A 23,881-nucleotide genomic window follows, 5' to 3' on the forward strand; every position below is an offset into this window, starting at 1 on the left:
ACGACCGTTGCCTGTACAGCTTCTTGCGCAACTTTCAACTGGGTCTTGGCCAACAGTCGAATCACCTCTTCGTCGCTCTGTTTCTGCTGCTCTGCTCTCTGGCGGTACAGTCCAACCCAATGCACGATTTGTGCAATGTACTGTTTGAGAGGCATATCCACCAAACCCACAACTGTCTCCAAATTAGCCCTGACTTTTTCAGGAAGTCCCTGTTCAATCTTTGAGCGGACAAGAGCCCGTTCTAAGTCATTAGAATCTGGGTCCTTCCCGGTAATATCCATCCACTTTTGGTTGACTCGGGCAATATATCCCCGTGCATGTTCGGAGTCTCCCATCGCAGCAATTGAGATAGAGTCTGGATGCACCTTAGTTGGATACAATTCCTTTAGTGCGCGCCACAACGCTCCTCTGTGACCCAGAAAGAGGTCTGCATCTCCACCCGTCACGGCTGAGTACTGTCGGAGTCCGGCACGGTCCAGAATCTCCTCCATGCCGTGTATGCCCACGTCCTTCAACGATGTCCATAGTTGTTTAAGGTCCCCGATGGCCAAGTCCCCCATAGCCAGTTGAGTTTTTATCACAAGACCCTCAAACTTTGTTATCCAGGGGTACGCCCCATAACGCAAATGGGGCAATTGATTCACAAAATCTGTCATGTCGGCAGATGCCCACGGCTTGTACTCCATATTTCTGCCCTTCATCATCACCGGGAGCATCATGTTGTCCTCCTGTCGTTCGATCTCCCCCCTGGAGTGTCGTGGAGAGCTCGCCTGCCAATCTGCAGGGCCCCTGTAGGCGTCGGAATGGTAGCCCTGCTGTGTACGGGCTGCACTGTCCTCCTCCTCTTCCTCCTGTTGAGTTGATCCCACACGTCTCTCCGTGCGTCCAGCAGCTCTGTCACTGCCACAAACAGAAAGGGTGCCCACAGTCACTGCCCGATCGGAGCTTGCTGTCCGTCTGTCACGGGCGGAGGTACGGTTTCCCTCATCCCCTGCATGTGCTGTACGTCCCTCCACTTGAGCTATAATATCCCGAATGTGCGGGTCATATCCCCCAAAAGTCAAAGTCTTTTTGCCCCTCGGCGCGGCCACCGGAAAGTAGCTTCTGTAGATGTCACCTCCATGTGAACTGTCTCTGTGGCTGTGCGCAGCCTCATCCTCCACGTCACCCAAGTCAAGGAGCAGATGTGCCTCTTTCATCAGAACTACACTCAAACGTGTCTCCATAGAACGCATAGACTGTCTCTGTGTCCTTAATTCACTGGTCAATTCCTCTTTCAGGCAACGTACCCGTTCCAGCTCTTTCCTAACAGAGCGTTGAGTGTCGCTGTCCTCTGGCTGTTGCTTTGATGTCCTCATATCACTGTTCTCCATAACGTCCACCTCAGTCTGTGCTGAGTTGTCGCTGTGACCCACAATGTCAATGCACTGTTGCTTCTTGTCCGGCACTGACTCACTGACATTGGGGCCTTCCTTACAGAACATATCTAATACTGATAATTCAGTCTTGCGTTTGAGTTTCCGCTCATTCGTCTTCTGATCTGCTCTGTATCCATGCACAAGAACCCTTATGGCATTAATGACTTCTGTATCAAAAGTACCCTCCAGAGGCCATGGTCTGTCAATGTCCGGCCAACGCTTGTTAAATTTCTTTGAAATCTTCAAAATATCCTTGCATGAATCTGAATATTTCTTTTGGACAATGTCCACTGGGCTTATCCCTGTGTCCATCATATCTACTAAATAGTAAATAATCTAGACACTAGACACTAAACTTTCACACAGTCACACTGTGACACACTCATGCTGTGTCTCCTCACACTCACACAGTCACAGACACGCATACTCATTTGCATACTGGCATAGAATGAGTAGATAGTCAACAAACTCACTCAAGGAAAACATTCAATACTGTCTCTCTCACACCATCCACACAGGAAAGTGTAAAATAAAGAAATTAGAAAACTATTGACAGTATCAATCTGTAACTCAAAAAAACCAAACATAGAAATGCCTCTATTTTATTTTTAGACTAGCAAGTCAAGTCACTGACTGAGAGAAGAGATTGACCCCCCTCCTACATGCAGCACTCCACCGGTGTCAAATGCACTCAATCACTCCCTAATTTACATCTACGCAACTGTTTTGTCACAGAATCAAATTACCCTAGGCTATGTCGTGTTTGACTAAGATAAAAACCTGTAGGCTTAACTATCCAAATTAACCTATACCTAATTTTACAAAGGATATGAAATATCCTAAATGTGATCATTTATAATGAGAAATATATTCTCATTTACCTCCTAAATTTAGCTTGGACCTTCTAATTTTATCTTGGACCCCAAATTAAAGCCAATTTAATTTTAAACCTGAATTAAACCCCCAATTTAATATCAATATTACTCCCCCCTCTGAAACATGTTCCACATGTTACAGAAATACCTAAAAGGAAAAAAGAATGGCCCAGCCCAAATAATAATACCCATGAAGCCTAAAGCACCAAATCCTCCCCCGCTCTAGCACACCATGTCGCAGAGAAAAGAAAGGTCTCCCCTGCGTGTGTATGTGTGAGTCTCCCAGAAGAGAAACACACAGACGCACCCTGTCCATATAGCAAGAGCGAATACATGAATTAAACGCCAAATCACAACCAAAAACGTGTAAGTCACTGGATAATTATTTGGCATTCAACCATAACTCACAAAGATGCTCTATACCAGCACAGACTCATAGAGAGACCTACAATAAAACAAACAAATGAATGAAGCACATACACGCACAACCATACCATGCATAGGCTACACTACCATTTAACTCTTAATTCTGTCAACTCCCTAACAGAAGCGGACTCCAATAACCTAATCACAAACCTAATCAATATCCTGCCTAACACAGCGTCCAGATGCACACTATGGTCCTAACACGTACGCTCAACACAATAATGATAAGCCTATTCCATCATCCCAACCTCAGGTCAGTCCTCGGGTTCCATCCAAACTCACGTCAAAAGCAACAACAAACAACAAAAAAAAAAATCCACAGATAGGCTACGCAGGTCCGTTTAGCGTGGCTCAAAAAATCTTCACCAACACTCCTCCAACGTCGGGCGCCAATTATGATGTATCTTTTCTTACAGGGTTCTGTGGATTAATTCACCTAATTCCTTTGTTGAAGTTGCTGTTGAAATGAATAGGAGATCCAAGCAGGCACATATCCTTGTTTCCATTTATTGATCAGCCATCAGTTACAGATTACAAGCATTTGTTCCATAGTTACAGCACATTGAGGCCTTCGTCCCAGGCAGAGCGCCTCTCTGCTGTCCCTCACTGCTCACTCTCTCACTGTTCTAACTGATTTCTGTACCATTTATATATCCCCAATCTGTGTGTGTGTGTGTGTGTGTGTGTGTGTGTGTGTGTGTGTGTGTGTGTGTGTGTGTGTGTGTGTGTGTGTGTGTGTGTGTGTGTGTGTGTGTGTGTTGACCCTTAAGGCTCTGTGGCCTCCGTAAACAAGTCACCACAGGTGGTCTTATTTCCAAAGCATTCTTCAGTGTGCAGCAGGATCTCACAGCTGTCGCAAACTGACTATCTTAAACTGTAGGCTATCTTAGTGACATCAGGCTTCCCTGGGTGGGCTATAGGCTGAAGTATTATGATGTGTACAATTATGACATGTATCAAGGAATATGCTTTTGAAATATACATCAGCGGCTAAGAGGCCTATAAAATTGCGCACACACATGCACGCACACACGCACACATAGCAGCCGCGGGGCTGCTGACAAGCGCTAGTGGCCAATTAGCAAAGCGGAGCTCAGTCAAAAGTTGTGTGATGAGGCTGATGCACAGAGATTGATCTTCATGGCTGGTTAGTTTCTCCCACCTCTTGCTGCCGCAGCTTTCCTCCCCAAACAATTAGCCTCTGATTGAAGAGGGAGGGTGGAGAGTGCTATAGCAACCAGGGGCTTGGTAGTTCTTCTGCCCCAATGCATTGGGTTTAGAGAACCTTTTAGGTTTGGTAAAAAAAAAGAAAGACAAGGCATTGTGTGACTTCAAGCGTTACTTTCTAGACTTATTTTGAAACTACTCACCATTTTATGTTAATGATGTTTAGAGGATTTTGCAGTGAGCCCAGTGTCTCTGATGTCATGGACACTGGGCTCACTTACTTCCTGAACTACATGTTGTCTCAGTAAATGTCTGGGCACACCTAAGATTCCATGGGCGGCCAAAAGCATGTCTTACACTGTAAGACAGCCCTCCCATATCCACAAGGAGGAGCTGTGCACCAAAGCATTATGGTAATTGTAGTCCAGGAAGGAAGTGAGCCCAGTGTCGATGACATATAGAGACACTGGGCTCACTGCTATATCTATCTATTATATATTAGAGAACTTGTACCCAACACATGGCAAGAAACCCAAAGCCACAACAGCTACGTCGCTATTGCAACACCCACAACACCATCTTACACACTACACCCACACACACTCACACGGCAGTGACGTCACACACTTACCTTCGCAGTGTCCAGGACCTATCTCCTCCTATCGCGCCCAACGCCAACACTCGACACCACCCGCCAACAAATGTTCATTGCAGTGCCACCAAAGATGACTCCCGTCCACACTCACGGCGGCAATGCATTTGTTTACTACAAACATTATCGCCCGAAGCACCCACATCCCCGGAACACTGTTGCCCTTTCACCACGCTAAATTCGCCAGGTCTATGCAAGTGAGCACAAATTACATGTGAGAAAATTAATTCACAAGCCCACAAATGCCATTCAAATGCCATTCAACACACACTACGACTCGCTTACAATTCGCAAACCTGGCAACACTGCCCTGTCTTCTAATAGGCCCACACTAGCTCTCACAATCTGATTCTGATCTCCCGCAGGAGAAGAGAAACGAGGAAGGGGAGAGGAATTGTAGCCTCACGATTTTGCTTATTCCTTCTAAATCTCTGTATTTAAAATATCGCTCTCTCAGCGAATCTCTTAGTTCCATCAACATTGTACTTTGTCTGTAGTTTGTTTGTGCCTACATATTACGATTACACGGAACGCATTGGCTATTTTCGCCTGCCAGCCAACTGCCGAGTACACACGCCTGCACACACACGCACGCCTGGCTTGCACACACACACACGCACGCCTGGAAGCCACGATCTGGCCCTGTCCACACCATAGCCGAAAAGGATTTTGCGCAGCCGACAGTTTCGGTTGTCGGCTGCCGACACTTTGACTTCTTCCGGGGCTTTGGGCGGTCCCGAGAGGAGACGCACACGGAAGCCTATTTAATGGCCTGTAGTCCTCTATTTCTTGGTTGGCGAAGTGGGCGTGAGAGTGACAATTGATTGACAAGATGTTGACACAGACAAAGGCGCATTCTAGTGTAGGCTATATGGTGCTGCGTTGCTACTTGGCTATCGAGTCATGACTGTCTAGTCGACTGGTTAACGTACGTGCCTTTGGAACGGGGGACCCGGGTTCGCCTCCCGGCCGAGGCTACACTAGTTTTGTTTTCGCCGACGACTTACGGCCAGCTTACATCTGACGCTCTCCTCCGCGTCAGATGTAAGCTGCCGACAAGCATAAAAATGAAGTGTGTCACCCGGCGGTGAGAAGGAGATTTTTGATTGATTGATTTAAATATTTATTAACAGTTTGCAGAATTACAGTACATTTCAAGCACAAACTCAATACAAAGACTGTTAACTGTGAGTGGACGACCCAATTAAGCATTACACTTGTTTACAACAGGGTCCACATTGTTCAATTCATCAAAACATTTAGAGATGTACAAATAGACACTTCTATATAGTTAAAGAACAGAACAGGAATTCATCATAAAACAGTGTTCCCTGACCGGGAATCGAACCCGGGCCACGGCGGTGAGAGCGCCGAACCCTAACCACTAGACCACCACGGAGAAGGATGATGATGATGATGATGAGAAGGGCTGTGGAGGCTGAAGAGAACGGGCTATTTTATAAAGTATAAAGTTATTTTCAATGTCATCAAGGATCAGGGTTACAGTTATTAACCAGGCTACCCACTGCCCAGATATCTCCCTGTATCCCGCGACATGGCTCACAATTCCCTCCCAGGGGGCGTTTGACTCGTGAAAGAAGAAAACTACAAGTGAATAACCGCCCAGTGGATGGGCTGCAGGCTGCATCTGTTCCATTGGCTAGTGCCTATCACTGCCGGGTGACACACTTAATTTTTATGCTTGTCGGCAGCTTACATCTGCCACAGAGGAGAGCGTCAGCTGCAGGCTGGCCGTCGCGCAAGTCGTCGGCGGAAGTGGAGCATTTTCTCCATCCACCAGCTGTCTAAAAACCCGTTTTTTCGGCTGCCGACAGCCGAGACTGTCGGCAGCGCAAAACCGTTTCCGCTATGGTCTGGCAGTACCTTCTCTCTCTCTCTCTCTCTCTCTCTCTCTCTCTCTCTCGCCACGCCTCTCTCTCTCTCTCTCTCGCCACGCCCCACACACACACACAGGCTATACACGCACGGCGGCGCCGCGGCAGCAAGACAGGACGTTATAATCTTGAGTTTCATTAAATAACTGTCTTTCTCCGCACGTGCACACACAACATTATTCAAGTGAAATGCGTAACGGCAATATCGGGCTAATATAGGACGTTATAATCTTCACTTTCATTAAATAACTGTCTTTCTCCACACACGCACGTGCGCACACAAAATTATTCAAGTGAAATGCATAACGCCAATATTGGGCTAATATAGGCTACCAATAAACAACCAGCTCATATACCCACCACATAAAACTATCATCCCATTGCAGAAAATAGTTACAAAATGTAATTGAGGCTACATACAGTGGTGTCCCCTTCGTCTGTACCAGGTTTTGAAAGGTACCTTTATTTATTTTTCTTTTCTTTTCATTTATTTACCCAGGGAAGTAGCTGAGCACAGCTGCTCATTTTCAGCAACGCCCTGCACATCGAAACACACACACACACACACACACACACACACACACACACGCACAGGGTTTTATTTTTGGTATTTGACTTTGCTACTGATGATTGTACGCAACAACAACTATTGCATTGTGTGTTTGAGCTGACAGGCCCTTTTTTATGTCAATCAATCAAGTCATCTCAGGTCATCTCAAGCGGCAGATGCAAAAATAGTTTTTTATAGGGCCATGTCATGTGCTCTACCTGCAAAGCCTTTGTGATCTATAACTTTTGGGCACCGCTTAACGTCAGATCAGGGGTTTTGTCGGCCAGCGCCAAAAATGCTCCCCGACAGCATAATCGGAGCAAATACCGGGCAGTGTGTATGAGCCATAACGTGTTGACTACACTACACTACACTAATAAGGACACATAATAATAACTAATAACCCATCCGTTACTATATGTGGAGTCAACTCCCGCAATTTCCTTCTTCCCATAGTGCGTGGCAACGTAACTCTGGGATGAGTGGCCGCAAAGCGGCCGCGAAATTCTAGTATATATCTAAAATATCTAAAACCACATATTACACACATACACACACACACATACACACACACACACACACACACACACACACACACACACACACGTCAAAATGATGGCTTGCCTGAAATAATTCCATTCTATATTGTAGGCTATTATGTCTTTGTTCGACACTATAACATATTACAGTCAACAGTTCACAGTACCATACCACCACCTAGTGGAACACTATTGTAGTTGCATCTAATTATGTTCAAAGTAGAGGTATGGCTATCACATTTAGATATGAGTGTTATGACAGTTGCCCTCTTTTCATAACACAAACTGATACCAGTAGCTGTGGTCTCTACACTTGTTTGTTTTCCAAAGCTGTTCTGTTTAATGTGAGTCTCAACACTTACCAAACAAAGCCTGAAAAGCGAGATTGTGTATTGTATGAGCTGACAGGAAAAAATGTATTGCTCTGAGTACATAGTTTAAGTATACTGCACTGCACTAAAAGGCTCTGTTTTGTCTATGTTGTAGGAGAACTTCGCCGCCAATGGAGGATGCGAGGGACCCCAAATGACACGTCCCCACGTGATTTAATCCAATAGTATTTTATTGTGCTGTATTTTACCTTTTTAGTCTGTGTGCTTACTGTGATCATCTAAAAACAAACGTTTGAAATGTTTGGACTGAGCTGGGTTTACTTTATATACGTACATCTAACTTTTGATACATTTATGTCACTATGTGTGTGTGTGTGTGTGTGTGTGTGTGTGTGTGTGTGTGTGTGTGTGTGTGTGTGTGTGTGTGTGTGTGTGTGTGTGTGTGTGTGTGTGTACAATGTTTGCACTTTATGTTTGCAGTGATGCTTTGCACTATAGGTAGCCTACTTACTGCATGTTGTACCTTTTTATACATTTAAGTGATGTGTGCACTTAGGTACATTGCATGTTGTACCATATTATACATTTGAGTGACGTTTGCATTGAGGTACATTGCATGTTGTACCTAAGCTTTTAATATATACTCTAAGGTCTACACCCCTATACACCAACAGAGGGGGATTTACCAAGCAATATGGAAAACAATGTGAATTGGCAATGACAAAATTGGAAGAGAAAATGCAAACAAATGGTACAAGCAAAGGTACGTCTGGAGATAAATTCCATTGTCGCTTAACTCGAACCCAACCTATTCCCCACAGTTATAGTCAGCCTATTGCGTGTGTGCTTGTTCAGTGCTGTGTGTTCTTATTTTGGCTCTCAGGCACAGGCGGTTGTACTCAAAATGTTTCGTTCTTAGACACTTTAAAATGGTTGTGAACAAATGTGGTTATCAGAATCACATTGAAAAGATGTGATTGTACCATTTAATAATGTTCACAGTATAATGCACATGTTCCCCTGCATGCCGGACTTTTTGAAAATCATCAGACTCACTATATGGAATCCATTCCATGCTTTCGCTCTTCTTCACTGGTAGAGTGGATAGTTCATTTGTGGTCTCTCCTCCCACTGCAAAACAACAGACATCACTCAAAACTGTCCTGTTGGACTGGAAACTAGAAGATAAGAGAGAAAGATTTAGGTACAGTATGTAGCCAATAACGAAATTAAATAAAGTTTAAAACTGATAAACATATCCCTTTAACAACTGAGACCTGACAATGCCACTGCCTTACAGAAAGATAGAGAAAGAAATCCTACCCTTTCACAGTCAGTTGATGCTTCAAAACCATAACAAAAAAAAAAGAGTATGTGGTTTTGAATGTGAAAAACACTTATTTGACCCAGTGGGCGTGTTTTTTTTTTTTACATCAGACTTTGGTATTCTATTATGGTCTAACTCTAATCTATGAAGAGACACTTTGGGATCGTTCTGACAGCAAATGGAAGGTCACACCTAATGGCCTACATTGCATGGTAGTGTGTTCATTCACACACCCTCAAGATAGATAGATAGATAGATCTTTATTTGTCATTGCAACGTGTACAACGAAATTAAAAGTGCCAACCAATCAGTGCATCATATCACAAAACAACATACTGTACAAGATAAAACAAAAACACATGACTTCTTGTTATTGCACAACCCCAGCAGCCCTAATGCACAAGCATGTCATTTTCAGCTGTTATCGCACAACAAACCCTTATTGTACTTAAGATAATAAATAGTAATAGAAGGTAATAGATAATAGATAATAGAAACTAAAAAGTGTCGCAGCAACAGATCATTTTTTAGCAGCATTGAGTGCAACTACCGCTGTGGGATAGAAGCTGTTACTGACTGTCAACAGTCTTTATAGTTTCAGCTGGATTTCCTAATTCTTGTCAACAAGTATAACCATACAAAGATGACAGGAGGCCCACTGTCCGAACTCCATACAACACTCCTGACGAACAAGGATGTCCTTGCTCGTCGGGAGTGTGCTTGGAGTTCGTCCAATTCTTTTCATTTTGTGAGCACCTCTTCCTAAAAGGAAACAACTCTTTGTTGTTGTCAACTTGCCACTATGAACTCTAAAGAGCACCCAGGTCGCCTCTGTTCCAACCATAATGACGTTTAGTGTTTTATTTATTTAGTAACACATATTTTAAGTTGTGACATGACTGAATGACCAGAATTAACGGAACATCTTGATCACAAAATTACCAGCTCAGTGGTCTTGTGGTTGGAGTCTAGTGTCCGCCCTGCAGGGAGGCAGCTCAGTGGGGTTGTGGTTAGAGTGTCCTCCCTGGGACTGGGAGGTTACACCAGCTCAGTGGCCTTGTGGTTAGAGTGTCCTCCCTGGGACTGGGAGGTTACACCAGCTCAGTGGCCTTGTGGTTAGAGTGTCCGCCCTGGGACTGGGAGGTTACACCAGCTCAGTGGCCTTGTGGTTAGAGTGTCCTCCCTGGGACTGGGAGGTTACACCAGCTCAGTGGCCTTGTGGTTAGAGTGTCCGCCCTGCAGGGAGGTTAGGGTTCGATACCCAGACGGGTCATACCAAATACTCTGAAAATGGGACCCAGTGCCTCCCTGCTTGGCACTCAGCATCAAGGGTTGGATTGACATACTAGCGATTGACATACTAGCGTCATGTCCAGGGGGTGTACTTGTACATCAAGCTGTCTCACGCTACAGGAACAGGAGATAGGCTCCTGCCCTATGGGCCTCATGGCTTAACAAGGCTTAGTACTTACACGATCACAAAATGAAACAGTAACATGGACTCACTGTTTGGAGGAAAAGCCATGCTGGTTCTCCTCCTCAGTGGAAGAGCGTTCTCTCCATCCTCTGCAACACAACATAAACAGTGAGAATAGAAAAAGGAAAAGGTTAGTGGGCTTTTAAATGCCCTGGAATGTATTGTACTAAACTTTACATTACATTTGATTACTAACTTCCTGGAGGAATGTTGATGCTCCATCTCCTGGTTGGTAGCTTGGGGCCTGCTGTAGAGGTATACTCACTCTCTAGAAGACAAGACAACCATTTATCAACTTACTAATGTTATAGTGTCACACAGAGGTTATGTACAGATACAGAATATTAATATTTATGTTTTGACTAACCACTGAAAAGATAATCTAGAGAGATTGGGTTTTTATAATCCAATTAACACTCTAATTACCACCTGGTCTTACTCTTCACTAACAAACTCATTAGAGACTGCCGACTCATGTAAACCTATTTCAAACTGTGTGAGTCAATAGAGTCCATGTGAGGAATGACCATCTCTTGTTACTCTCTGTACTCCTGACAGTATACAAGATGTGTGGGACGTGTGTGTAGGGGAAGCTCTGGAGGGAGACACTAGTCTCTCTCCGGTGTGATGACATACAATAAAATAATAGAGTTTGACTCCTGATGGTTGAGTCCTGTATTTTCTTAATTTGTTATAGTAACATCGAAAACTGCTATTATAAATAGCAGGAGAAAGACTGGAATCCTGCACACTGTCTTCACTTAGCCTACAGATTTTTTTTTTTTTTAAATAACATTTTGTATTGAAATAATTGTATTGAAGCATATCAGGCCTGATGAAGGTCTGACGGACTAGGCCTATTAACTGGCCCAGTAGATGGAGCTGTTGCTCTGTCACTGATTCAATTTCAGTCACGCATTGAAAGAGAGGATGCAAAAGAACATATCCATACAGTACGTATTGAAATAATACATACACTAATTTCCAAAGAAGACAAGACTTAACTTGACAAAAAAATCATAATCTATTGCTATCAGCATAGATTATGTTTGATTAAAAACCATTAAAGGACCTATAACATAAAATGTAACTTTTTCAATTTCTTTTGTGTTTTTGGGGCTCTCATATGTGTTTTCTATCCCCACAAATAACCAATTTTGAACAATCAGGCTTTCATATCATATGGGTGTTTTAATGGAAATTGCTCTCAGGAACAGCTCAACTGATTTTGGCCTCATTGTGATGTCATCAATGTCACCCTACTTTGTATAATTCCTCCTCTTCTTCAGTCTTCAGTTCCAAATTTGCATTTCCACTTTGTTTCCAATGTCCACTATTGTTGATTTTCCAAGCTGGCATGGAATGGAAACAAGCCTAGTTTTATCTAGCATCAGTATTATAATGACTCGAATATTAAATAATCTGCATATCAGCACCCCCACCACCTCAGGACATTGTGGTACTGCAGCTAAAACTGCTTTCAAAGTCCAGAAATAAATGACAAGGAGTGGTTATATCAGAGTGGTGATTGAGGCTCAAACCATTAGAAATAAGTTTGAGGGACATAGACAATATGATATTAAATATTATTATTATATTTAAATAAACCAGAACAAGGCTCACCTGTCTCCAGTTAGTAGGTTAATCGGTACAACAGGACATTCAGCTAGCGTCTCAGTGTAGGAACTTGGAAGGGTTCTGAACATAGCCCAAAGTAGAGTAGGCCTATAGGTCAATTGCATGTTGTTCTCCCCATATCACTACCAGCTCTGTAATAAAATTTTAAACGGAAGAAGGCAGAAGAATGACTAATCAATAATTATTCCTGTGTCTCCTGCTTCCTCGTCAGTTCCAGGTGTGTCAGGAAGGAGGGCGTGGTCAGTAGAGAAGTTAAAAGGTTGAGTTGAAACAAATACAACTGAGACTGCTAAGTGAATAACAAGAAGGAGGCTTTTTAGTGCTGCTCTGTGTGATATGTTGGAAATGGACAGAATGGGGAGGTGAGGCAATCTTTTTTCTTAATGTAATGGATATATGCATGGCCAAATTGCATGTCGAATTGCGGGTCCTTGATATGAAAATGGGTGATGTACAGTGGTTGACTAAGTAGGCTACACTTACAATAGCCTATAGGCCTTTTATTTGAAAACGTATAGGCCTAAGTTACTTTGTAGAATGTAGATCCACGTTCAACCCAGATTCGGCTCAAACAAGGGGTTAAATATATTTTGCTCCTATGCCACTAAAATGTGGAACACCCTATCAACAGCCGTTAAGAAATGTGAATCCCTAGACTCCTTTAAAACCTGGAAAAAATGGACAGAATGGGGAGGTGAGGCAATCTTTTTTCTTAATGTAATGGATATATGCATGGCCAAATTGCATGTCGAATTGCGGGTCCTTGATATGAAAATGGGTGATGTACAGTGGTTGACTAAGTAGGCTACACTTACAATAGCCTATAGGCCTTTTATTTGAAAACGTATAGGCCTAAGTTACTTTGTAGAATGTAGATCCACGTTCAACCCAGATTCGGCTCAAACAAGGGGTTAAATATATTTTGCTCCTATGCCACTAAAATGTGGAACACCCTATCAACAGCCGTTAAGAAATGTGAATCCCTAGACTCCTTTAAAACCTGGAAAAAATGGACAGAATGGGGAGGTGAGGCAATCTTTTTTCTTAATGTAATGGATATATGCATGGCCAAATTGCATGTCGAATTGCGGGTCCTTGATATGAAAATGGGTGATGTACAGTGGTTGACTAAGTAGGCTACACTTACAATAGCCTATAGGCCTTTTATTTGAAAACGTATAGGCCTAAGTTACTTTGTAGAATGTAGATCCACGTTCAACCCAGATTCGGCTCAAACAAGGGGTTAAATATATTTTGCTCCTATGCCACTAAAATGTGGAACACCCCATCAACAGCCGTTAAGAAATGTGAATCCCTAGACTCCTTTAAAACCGCTCTCAAAGCGCACTTACAGGCGGCTGCTATTCAAAACTGGCCCTTGTAAAAAAGTTAAAAGCCCTTTCCATACTGTATACAGTCTGCCCCCTTTAAAAATAAACTTTTTCTAACTGATTTTTTTTATTTTTACATGGGTGCATATTTGTCTTTAAATCCATCAACCGCTTATCCGTAGTCGGGTCTCGTGGTCTCGTTAGGTGGGTTCCATTAGGTGGTGAGTAGGCTTCACATCCACTTTATATTGTACTTGTGATCAGGGCTTCCGTGCGCCAGAATCTATATTGACCGGAATTGCTTGCTTCAGTTGCTTGAACGCTTTAACAGTTTGCCAAAACAAAATGACCAGAGTAGGCCTACAATTTACCTGAGTATTCAATTCATTGAAACATTTAGTGAAATATACAAAGATTCTGTCTTATCCTGCTGTCCTAATAAAGTTTTGGCACTCTGGCTATTGGCGTGTGCCACTTTTTTGTTTCAAGATTCCCTCTTCAAGTTATCTCCCGTGGGCGGGCACTGCTAAAAAGGACTTTGATGTGTGTTGGGGGCCCCCATATAGCGTGTGTTATCCTTTAGACATTTTTGTGTTTTTACCATCCTTTTGGCCTACATTAACAAAATCAATGGCCAATGAAGGGCCCCAGGAGCCCTATTCAGGGAATCAAACCTAGTACCGTGCGGTCCAATGTCTCCGAAGGGCCCCTGGCCCAATGGCTAATTTGTCCCTGGCCACAGGAGACTATTGTTACCCTTACCCTAACTGTATTCCTACTGTTGTGTTGTGTGTCCAGCAGGGTAGCAGCAGTGTCGCAGCTCCTGTGTCTGAGCGTCCTGATGATGGCGCTGCAGGTTCATGCAGGTCCTACAGGGGTTGATGACGACATGTCTTGCTTCTACCTCTCCGTGATGGAGAACGAGCAGGCTAGCCTGTACTTTGCACCCAGCTTATTCGACATGTTCAAGGACAAGCACTATCAGTTCATCAAGATCACGTGCCCCTCCTCCCAGGTGTGTTACCACGCCGACGGTCGCTACGGCAACTACAGCGCCCTGTCTTCGAAGGGTTGCATGGTAAAGGACAAATGCAACCAGGTCGGGAGTGTGCGGTTTAAAGGTACTATTCATTTAAAACATTTGCTTTTGTTAAGAAATAAGGGGGGTAAAGCTATATACAAAAAAGTATGAACTCATGGGAACCCCACCCTGACAACCACTTGGAATTGTAGGCATTACATTTAGTTTTACTCGGTTCCACAGATAAACATTGTGAAAATCCTTAATCCAGATTGTTGATCGGCTAGTTTCACAATGTTTGTCTCTTGTGTAATTGTCAGTTTGGTTTTAAGGTCTTGACTTAAAGCCATTACATTTTAACTTGTTTAGGCCAGAGAGATGGGGCAAAATAATGTTTGGGAACCTCTAGGCCTACATATAGTGCTCACTGCTCACTAAGAGGGGTCTCCCCTTAATTCTCTCCAGCTCTTTAATAAACAGAAAATACAGTTTCAACCAATCGAGAGCGAATTAAGTCGCTACATTTTGTTCTCTCCTGATTGAATTGGATAGGAAGTGAATGACCATATCAGATAGAGCAATTTATTAACACTTATTCTAATACAATTTCCCTTCTACACCAGGAGTTGGCTACAGTCAACACTTCAGCTGCTGTGACGACTATAATTTCTGCAACGCTGGCACATGTGTGATGGCCAAATCCTTCCCTCTCATCCTGACACTGGTGATGGCTCTTGGCCAGATGCTGTCCAGCTGGTGACAGAGGTGCTGATGTTAGGAACGCCACACAGTGTAACTGTAGTTCTGGGGGTTTCCTGAAAGCGGCATAACCCTTTTGCGTTTCACTTTTACATAGCTCTGACGTGGCAGCAGATTTAAATCTGCTTTTTTATACAAAGGAGGGTTTCTCCAAAACATTGGTAAGTTCCTCCAAGAGGGTCCCTTTAAAAAAAAAATAGCAAGAAGGTGCGAGTTTAGAATCCCTGTAACGGATATGTTGGTTCTTCCCGTTGAACCGAGAAGAGTTCAGATCTAAACTGAAAACTAGGGGTGTGGGAACACCTTTGATGTCCAGGTCTGGGTGCTAACACACCCATAGGCCTGGCTTGCAGTGCGGCTGTTTGGTCAGGTGTCTGCACTGCAAGTATTTTATGCTGACCGGAACAAGAGATCACATGTTCCAGATATTCATGTTGTACCAGATGTCAAATTGTATAAATGCATGTTGTACCAGATATCTAATTGTGTATGCATGTTGTACCAGATATGCATGTACCAGAGAAAGGATGATCAAATAAACTATATATTTTTAATTAAATCACCAGCTCTTCTCTCTCAAATACACAAACACTCCTCATGGGGATTCCATCAGTAAACTATGAAATGTAGTATTGAAAATGGTTACTTCTTATCTAGTAGCTGGAACTATAGCGGTGTGAGATTGTCCTAAGCCAATATTTTGATGACCGGAAACTCTATTGAGTCACCCTATATGCATGTTGTACCAGATATGCATCATGCATGTTATACCAGAGAAACTATGATCGTATATAAATTACAGGTCCATCTCAATGAATTTGAATATTTTGTAAAAGTTAAATTTCTTCTGTAATATAATTCAAAAAGTGAAACTTTCATATATTCTCAATTAATTGTGTGTGAAGTATTTAAAACTTTTTTGTTTTAATCTTGATGATTATGGTGTACAGTTCATCAAAATCCTATCAATGAATTAGAATATTTTATGAGACCACTAAAAATGATTTATTTTGAACGAGATTAAAACTAAGTTTTAAGTACTTCTTACTTACTAATCATAACATAATACTTTATGCACAATGCATTGAAAATGTATGAAGGTTTCACTTTTTGAATTATATTATGGAAGAAAATGAACTTTTACAAAATAGTCTAACTCATTGAGATGGACCTGTATATGTTTAATTAATGGAATCACCAGCTTTCTCTCTCAAATACACAAACACGCCCCACGGGGATTCCATCAGTAAACTTACTGTACATTTAACCATAGAGGGCTGCCACACTAACTAAGAATATTGAAAATGGTTCTTATCTAGTAGATGGAACTATATAGCTCTAGTGCAAACAGCCCTTAGGATTAAAGGAACCATTCATAGTGTTGACTTCATGGAGACATTTTCTTTGGTTCGTCTCATCCTAAGCCAAAATGTGGATGACCGGAGACTCTATTGACCTGCATTGAGTCGCCAGTCATCAATTTGCTTGGGAATGCGACAAAACTAATCTTCATTAGGTCGAGGCTTCATGGGGTGTTTAATTAAAGGGGAATACCACTCATTTTCAACATTTTACTATGTCATTAATAATATACCTTGGGCTTTTTTTTTTGCGTGTCTTAAGTACCAGGTCTTATTCCCTAACTTGAGTAAACTAAAGACCTGGAGGCGTGATCAATGCTCTTTGGCCACTCAGAATAGCCAAATGGCATTGATCACGCCTCCAGGTCTTTAGTTTACTCAGGTTAGGGAATAAGACCTGGTACTTAAGACACGCAAAATACAGCCTCTTGTGTGGAAATAAAGTCCTCCCATTCTGTGTTGCCTAGAACTGGAGGTCTGAAACGTGATCAGTAACATTATGAATGACATCACAAAGAAGCCCCACAATATTGATTCGATTGAAAGTCCTTGACCATGATTGGACTGGAGTCAATAGAGCACCGAAGTCCTGACGTAACTCGCTCATCCCAACGATTCCCCTGGTTCGCGGAAGTAATTTCTCTATGGAGAATAACATGGGGTGATCTTAATATCGTCTACTATAAGCGTTGTGGTCCAAAAATAAACAAGCTGTCTCGGCATTGTCGGGAAGGTGTCTCTGTATCGTTTGCAACAGTCAGTCACTCATATATGATACAGTCTGCTTCTAGCGAAAATCTAACTAATTCAGCAGCAGTAACATTAGCGTTGTCTCTCAGTCAGTTGATTCTTCATATCCATATGAGTGAAGCGGCCGGGGTGACATGTTTATTTTTCAAACACAGTTGTTATATGAGGCGATCTCAAATCGCCTCAATGGGGATTTCAATGCAACTAAACAAATACATGAACCTGGGGACTGACGCCCTCTACTGAAAGTGACGTCAGACTTCGGTGCTCTATTGCCCCCGCCCCCTCTTCTGATTGGTCAATATGTCATAGTTTCCATCATTTGCCATAACATTTGAACAGTGTGTCGTAGAGTGTCATGGGTCGCCTCAGTTGAAAATCCTTGTCCTTCAGAGCTCTGCTCCCAGTTCTGATTGGTTGATATTAATTGCCCGTAACGTGCACAGATGCGTGAGGTCCCGGTGCTGCTTGCAGCTTCAATTTACTAATTGTAATTAATATAATTGCTAATTTGTAACTGTGGCTGTTTAAAATACTTAATCCTTAAGCTCACACGCTAGTTTTTAGTTTGTAGATCGCCCATTTTCACTGTATTTATAATGGCTCATGATTCATGATTTTATCTTTGTGTTTGTGTACCACTTTGAGAAGGTGTGCCTGCCTACCACACAGCTCAAATCCCTTGTTTAAAGTCGTCTAGTAACATCTAGGCATTCTAGGGTTGGGATCATTTACGATTTTAATGATTCTGGTTCCTTCCCTCTTAATGGACTGTTTCCATAGCGATTACTATATTTACCCAAATCTAATATAGCCTACTTTTGGTCTTCATTATATGAGGGGCGCGTGTTTATGTAGACACTAGCCTGAGCTAACGTGTTAGGTTTCTGGTCTGGAGGGGCGGGTCGCGGCTGAGATTTGCGCACGCCCTGATTGGATCTCATCGATCTGTCCGTCACCCCCGGCCCCTCCTCTCCCCCCTAGTGCAGCGCTACGTCACATCATTTGGAGCGACGCCCACCCGGAAGGGTTGACTCCCACTTTTAGACCAGAGCGGCCAATGCGTTCCTCCAGGCTTTCAATTTTTGCACCAACAAAAATGAAAGCCTGGTACCGAGGCTATGTAGACACAAACATTGAAGACAAAAGTGGGGACAGAAAAGTGAAGACACAAATTGTGATTTGATTGGCCGAGCATAGGGTGACACTGACCAGATCCAAACTGTTAAAGGGACACTTCACCCTTTTTGCAAAAAATATGTTAATGACGTTTAGAAGCTTTAGAACACTTTCCCGGTGTGTAATATGTGGTTTTAGATATTTTAGATTGTAGCAGTGGGCCCAGTGTCTCTGATGTCATGGACACTGGTCTCACTTCCTTCCTGGACTACAATTCCCAAAATACTTTGGTGCACTGCTCCTCCTTGTGGATAGGGGAGGTCTGTCTTACTGAGTACACATGTAGTCCAGGAAGTAAGTGATCCCAGTGTCCATGACATCAGAGACACTGGGCTCACCGATACAATCTAAAATATCTAAAACCACATATTACACACATAAAGACCCCCAGGAAAGTGTTCTAAAGCTCCTAAATGTCATTAAAATATATTTTTTAGCAAAAAGGGTGAAGTGTCCCTTTAAGTTGCCATTTAAATGCCTCGATGTGATATTCGACCATATGCCTAATATTGCCTCATTTTGTTATTAAACCCCTCTGGCGTCTCACATTTTCTAATTTTGGTCAGCCGACTTGGTACTGTAGCTTATAGAGGGGATATGTATCATGTTATTTTAACAGGCTTAAAAACACATCTTGGAGGAAAATAATGGTACCAAATGGACTCTGGTCCATTTGTGTGCACACACACATTTGTAAGTGGGCCATTTGGCTTTTCTGAGTGGCCAAAGAGCATTGACAACGCCTCCAGGTATTTAGTTTACTCAAGTTAAGGAATAAGACCTGGTACTTAAGACACGCAAAATACAGCCCTAGGTGTGTAGGTGGGTGGGTGTGTGGGTGACATGTGTTGGTGCGTCTGAGCACGAAAACAGCATGGTTGTTTTTCACCACCTTGCGCAACCTAACACACACACACACACACACACAATAACTGTATATATGGTGATTTCGGGTGTGCCAGTACAGTACAGTGACAGTACAGTAGAGGGACCACACGGTAACTGTCATTTCTCAACCGTTTCGGAGACGGGGCGACTCGCCGGAATCGGGCCGGCACCCTGGGTGCGTTCCTGTGGGTCTGGAACCCCCCCCCCCCCCGCGGACCCACACGGAGTTGCACCACTTACTTCACATGGGTGTGATTTTTTAAATCAGCAACTCAATAAATTTGTATTTTTCAGTGTTTTAATATAAATAAAAATAAAAAAAAGAAAAAGAAATACTGGACTTTCCAGCATATCCACTCCCATTGGCTATATTGTGGTTTTCCCAGAGTCTAGTACCAATTCTATTTACATATCATCCAGAAAAGGAAAGAAAGAAAAATGGAGGGGAAAACAAAAATCAATCTATCATTGCTACCCCAGATTCTCCTAAACAGAATAAAATGTCACAGATTCTATCACCTCACCTGTAAAGATATATGCCAATGATGGAAAAAAAAAAAAAAGTCTCTATATCTGCCTTCTACTTTACCAGTAGTTATCTTCTTACAATACTCTATATAAAGTAAATGCATAAACATTTCTCCTTTTACAATAAATTATTACAGGCACATTCCTCCTATAGTCGCACCAATAGTGTCCCTGCAACACAATCAAAATGTTATATATCGTTGCTATCGTGGCAAGAAACCTCGTATTTCAACTTTCTTTTCCAATGTTCTGTCGTAAATTAATGCCCAACTTCCAGCATACAAGTATTGCACAAAAGTCGTGAAAAATAGCATATCTACAAGCTCACAAAGCCTCACGGTGCGATGCTTTCTGGGCTTATAGATCGACTATTTTCATTATTTTACTACTTTTAAATTAAAAGGAACCGTTTTGGACTTTTCACCCGACAGCGACGATATGCAAGAACACATTTTACAGGTTAACTGAACACATCATACACACACACACACACACACAAAAACCCAAAAGTTGTTTGTTTTTTTTAAGAAAAAAAAAAGAAAACAAATACATGAGAACTTTGAACTGAAAAAATATCTGGGCAGCATTTTTTTTTCCTTTTTTCCTTCTTTTTGGTTTTTGGGCGTGATGATGCACCGTAGGCATTTTAAACATTAAGAGCATCTGACGTATACAATTATATAGATTTTTTTATATAAATATGTACAAACGAGAAACAAAAAAAGTCCAGTAAAAACATGTATATAAAAAAAAGTAAAACACACGCACGCACACGCACTCACACACAAGACATTAATGCCAAAGAGAAGCTTTGAGAACTCAAATAACTTATGAAAACAAAAAGTTAAAAAATAAGAGCTGAAATAAAAACAGAACCACGATCAGTACAGTATGTAATTTCTTTTTTCCTCCCCTTTACCCCGTTCCATGTCTCGCTTGTGTAAAGGCAGATCACGGCGCGTGGGGTAAAATAAAGAAAAGAAAAAAGATTAGCACCAGCAAAAAATCTTGCACCATAGAGAACCAGCATGACTCACTCCTCTTTAAACAGTAGAACGATGCAGAGAAGTGAACACTGCTGTACCAATAATAAACAGACTGAATAAATTAGTGTGAGGGCCTTGCACAGGTATTTACAGGGTTAAAACAAATTAATGATAACCCAGTTGCTGCTGCTTAACATTGTCTGTCAGACAGAAACCTCTTATCTCCATTTTCTTACTTAGTTTTATCTTTTGCAAATTAACGCCCTACTTGATCATACTTACAGCGTCACAAAAAAGCATCACAAGTAGCAGATCCACAAGCTTGAAATGCGGCACCAAGCGACACGTTTTGAGCTTCCCGAAAACTAATAGTATTTGGATATATGAGGTTTCCACTCCACATGACAGGGACATTGACACTGGGGCACTCGAAAGATCCTTCGGTGTTAATTTGATAGAATATAATTTGATAGAGGGTTACAAACGCAAACCGAAATAAACACCTCTAATGAGGGTATTTTTAAGGTTTTCACCCACAGTGCACACCAATGTATAACCAAATGGACCCGTAACACTGGTGAGTGTGTACACATACAGGAGTATAAATGACCAGTACCGTGGCATTATCCTCCATGACAACTTAGTGTATACTAATTTGTTAACACTCAAGTTTAAAATTAGTTAAAAATGATGACCCTTACCAGGTCATTTAAATCAATTGGGACACTTTGTCAGGAGTTTGGGTTGTGTACTTACCTTGTCATGGACATGTGGCAACATATATGCTCCATTGTACGATGACATAGCTCTCAAAGTCACTCTTAGCACATAAAGTAACACTAACAAAGAAGAATACCGTATAACATTGCAAGTATGGAGAGTGTTTTTCAATTAAAACAATATGAACTTCAAGTTGAGCTATTTTCTGTGGAAGGAAGAAGACCTAGACTGGATCCGCATATGGGGAAAATCAAAAGGAAGTTCAAATGCCATTTAAAAACACTCCCCACACTATGATTTGTGAGGTTATACAATGTCAGAATCAGCTATTTCATGTGCTAAAAGAGAAGTCAAACTGTCAAAGAGACAGTATTTTGGGACCAACTGTACAACGGAGCGATACGTGTCACCAATTGGACTAGTGTCATCATGACAAAGTACACAAACAATCTCTAGCAAAGTGTCCCAACGTTAAGGGGCCACAGAGAACACCTTTTTGAGGCACTCCTCAGCTCAAAAGGTGTGTTCTCTGAAGAGTTACAACGGGATAAATGAACACTGAGGATCTGACGGTGTGTGGGGGGGGCGGGGCTGCATATGAGTGTCATGGTGGTGGCAGTGAAGTCGCAGCAGTCTTGCAGCACATTTCTAAGGAGAGGTTTGAGAGGTCAAACTCTGGTACATTCATTAGACCCCCCCCCCCTCTATACTTGGTTGTTAAGTTCACACACAACCACGTATAGATTTTCTTTTGTGTTTGTTTTGCACCCGTTATCATAGTTTTTTTTGTTCATTTGCATAGCTCATAGACCAAACTTGATGACATGTTGCAAGCTACATTATTTCCATAAAACAAAAACAAAAAAAGTGTTGAATGAATAAGAGTTCATGAGCGTTGGAGTTTGTCCATAGAAGAAGTGGAAGGACCCAGTTCACAGGGCTGGGGGTGATAATCAATCCAAAATCGATATGATTATTTTAAACGTTTTGCCTCGATTGCGGTTAGCGAACGAAAGAGTGAAAACACACCAACGTCATACAAAAAAGTACAATACAGGGTTGCGTGGTTAATCGGACCAATCAATTTAGTTGATTATGAAAAATCGAATGAAATAGTTTCACGTGGATTCGTTGATAATACGAGAAATTTAAATATTAATTAAAACAAACCCCTGCGTCTTTGATTAAACCTAAAATGAGCAGCTTCATATAGTCTGTTATTATTGTTTCTAAACATCGTTTTTCCGATACATGTTGTAATTACCCAGCCCTATTGGTTCGGCTCACAGGTAAAACGGTAGGTAAACACCACGATAACAGCGAGTTTGAGTGTGTAAAATGTGCAAGTTGTATGTTTTGAGTGTGAAACCCCCATACTGTGTGTGTGCAAGGCTGAAATACTCTTAAATGGTTTACTGTAGTATTATCAAGTAAACAAGCTGTGTTCACGCCTGATTTATGCTCCGTCGAGCACCGAGTTCGGGCCGGGAATAGCAGACCTCCAAGCTCACAACAAACCAAACCGGTTCCATTTGTACACTCTCACGAGTTACAGACCTGTAAGGGTTCTATTTGGAACCCCCCGTCAAGTAACCCCCTCTGGGTCCCCGGCTGGACCTCACTTTGAGAACCGCTAAAATAATATCTTGTGTGGAAACCTCATATGTCCAAAACGGTTTACTTTTCAGGATTCAAATGCAAAAATAGCAGATCTACAAACTCAATCTGCTGCTTTTGTGCAACGCCTTGTGTAACGATCATACTACAGTATGATCAAATGGGGCGTTTAGGAAAAGAAACACAAAGTTAACATTTGGAGATAAGAATTTGAAAAATTATATCAACTTTATTTTTAACATAGGAATTGTTCAAGGGAACCATTAATGAATTGGTTCAGAAATAGACCAATCATTAACTAATTTAATGCCAGCATTGTTTCAGAAATAGACCAATCATTAACTAATTGAATGCCAGCATTGTTTCAGTCTGTGTCCCTCCCCTGCCACCGGATTCAGCCAGGACCCCAAAATTCACCCCAAAATGACCGGAAGCCAAATCGGCT

This window comes from Protomyctophum parallelum (assembly GCF_964188405.1).
Source record: "Protomyctophum parallelum genome assembly, chromosome: 4".
NCBI lineage: Eukaryota > Metazoa > Chordata > Actinopteri > Myctophiformes > Myctophidae > Protomyctophum > Protomyctophum parallelum.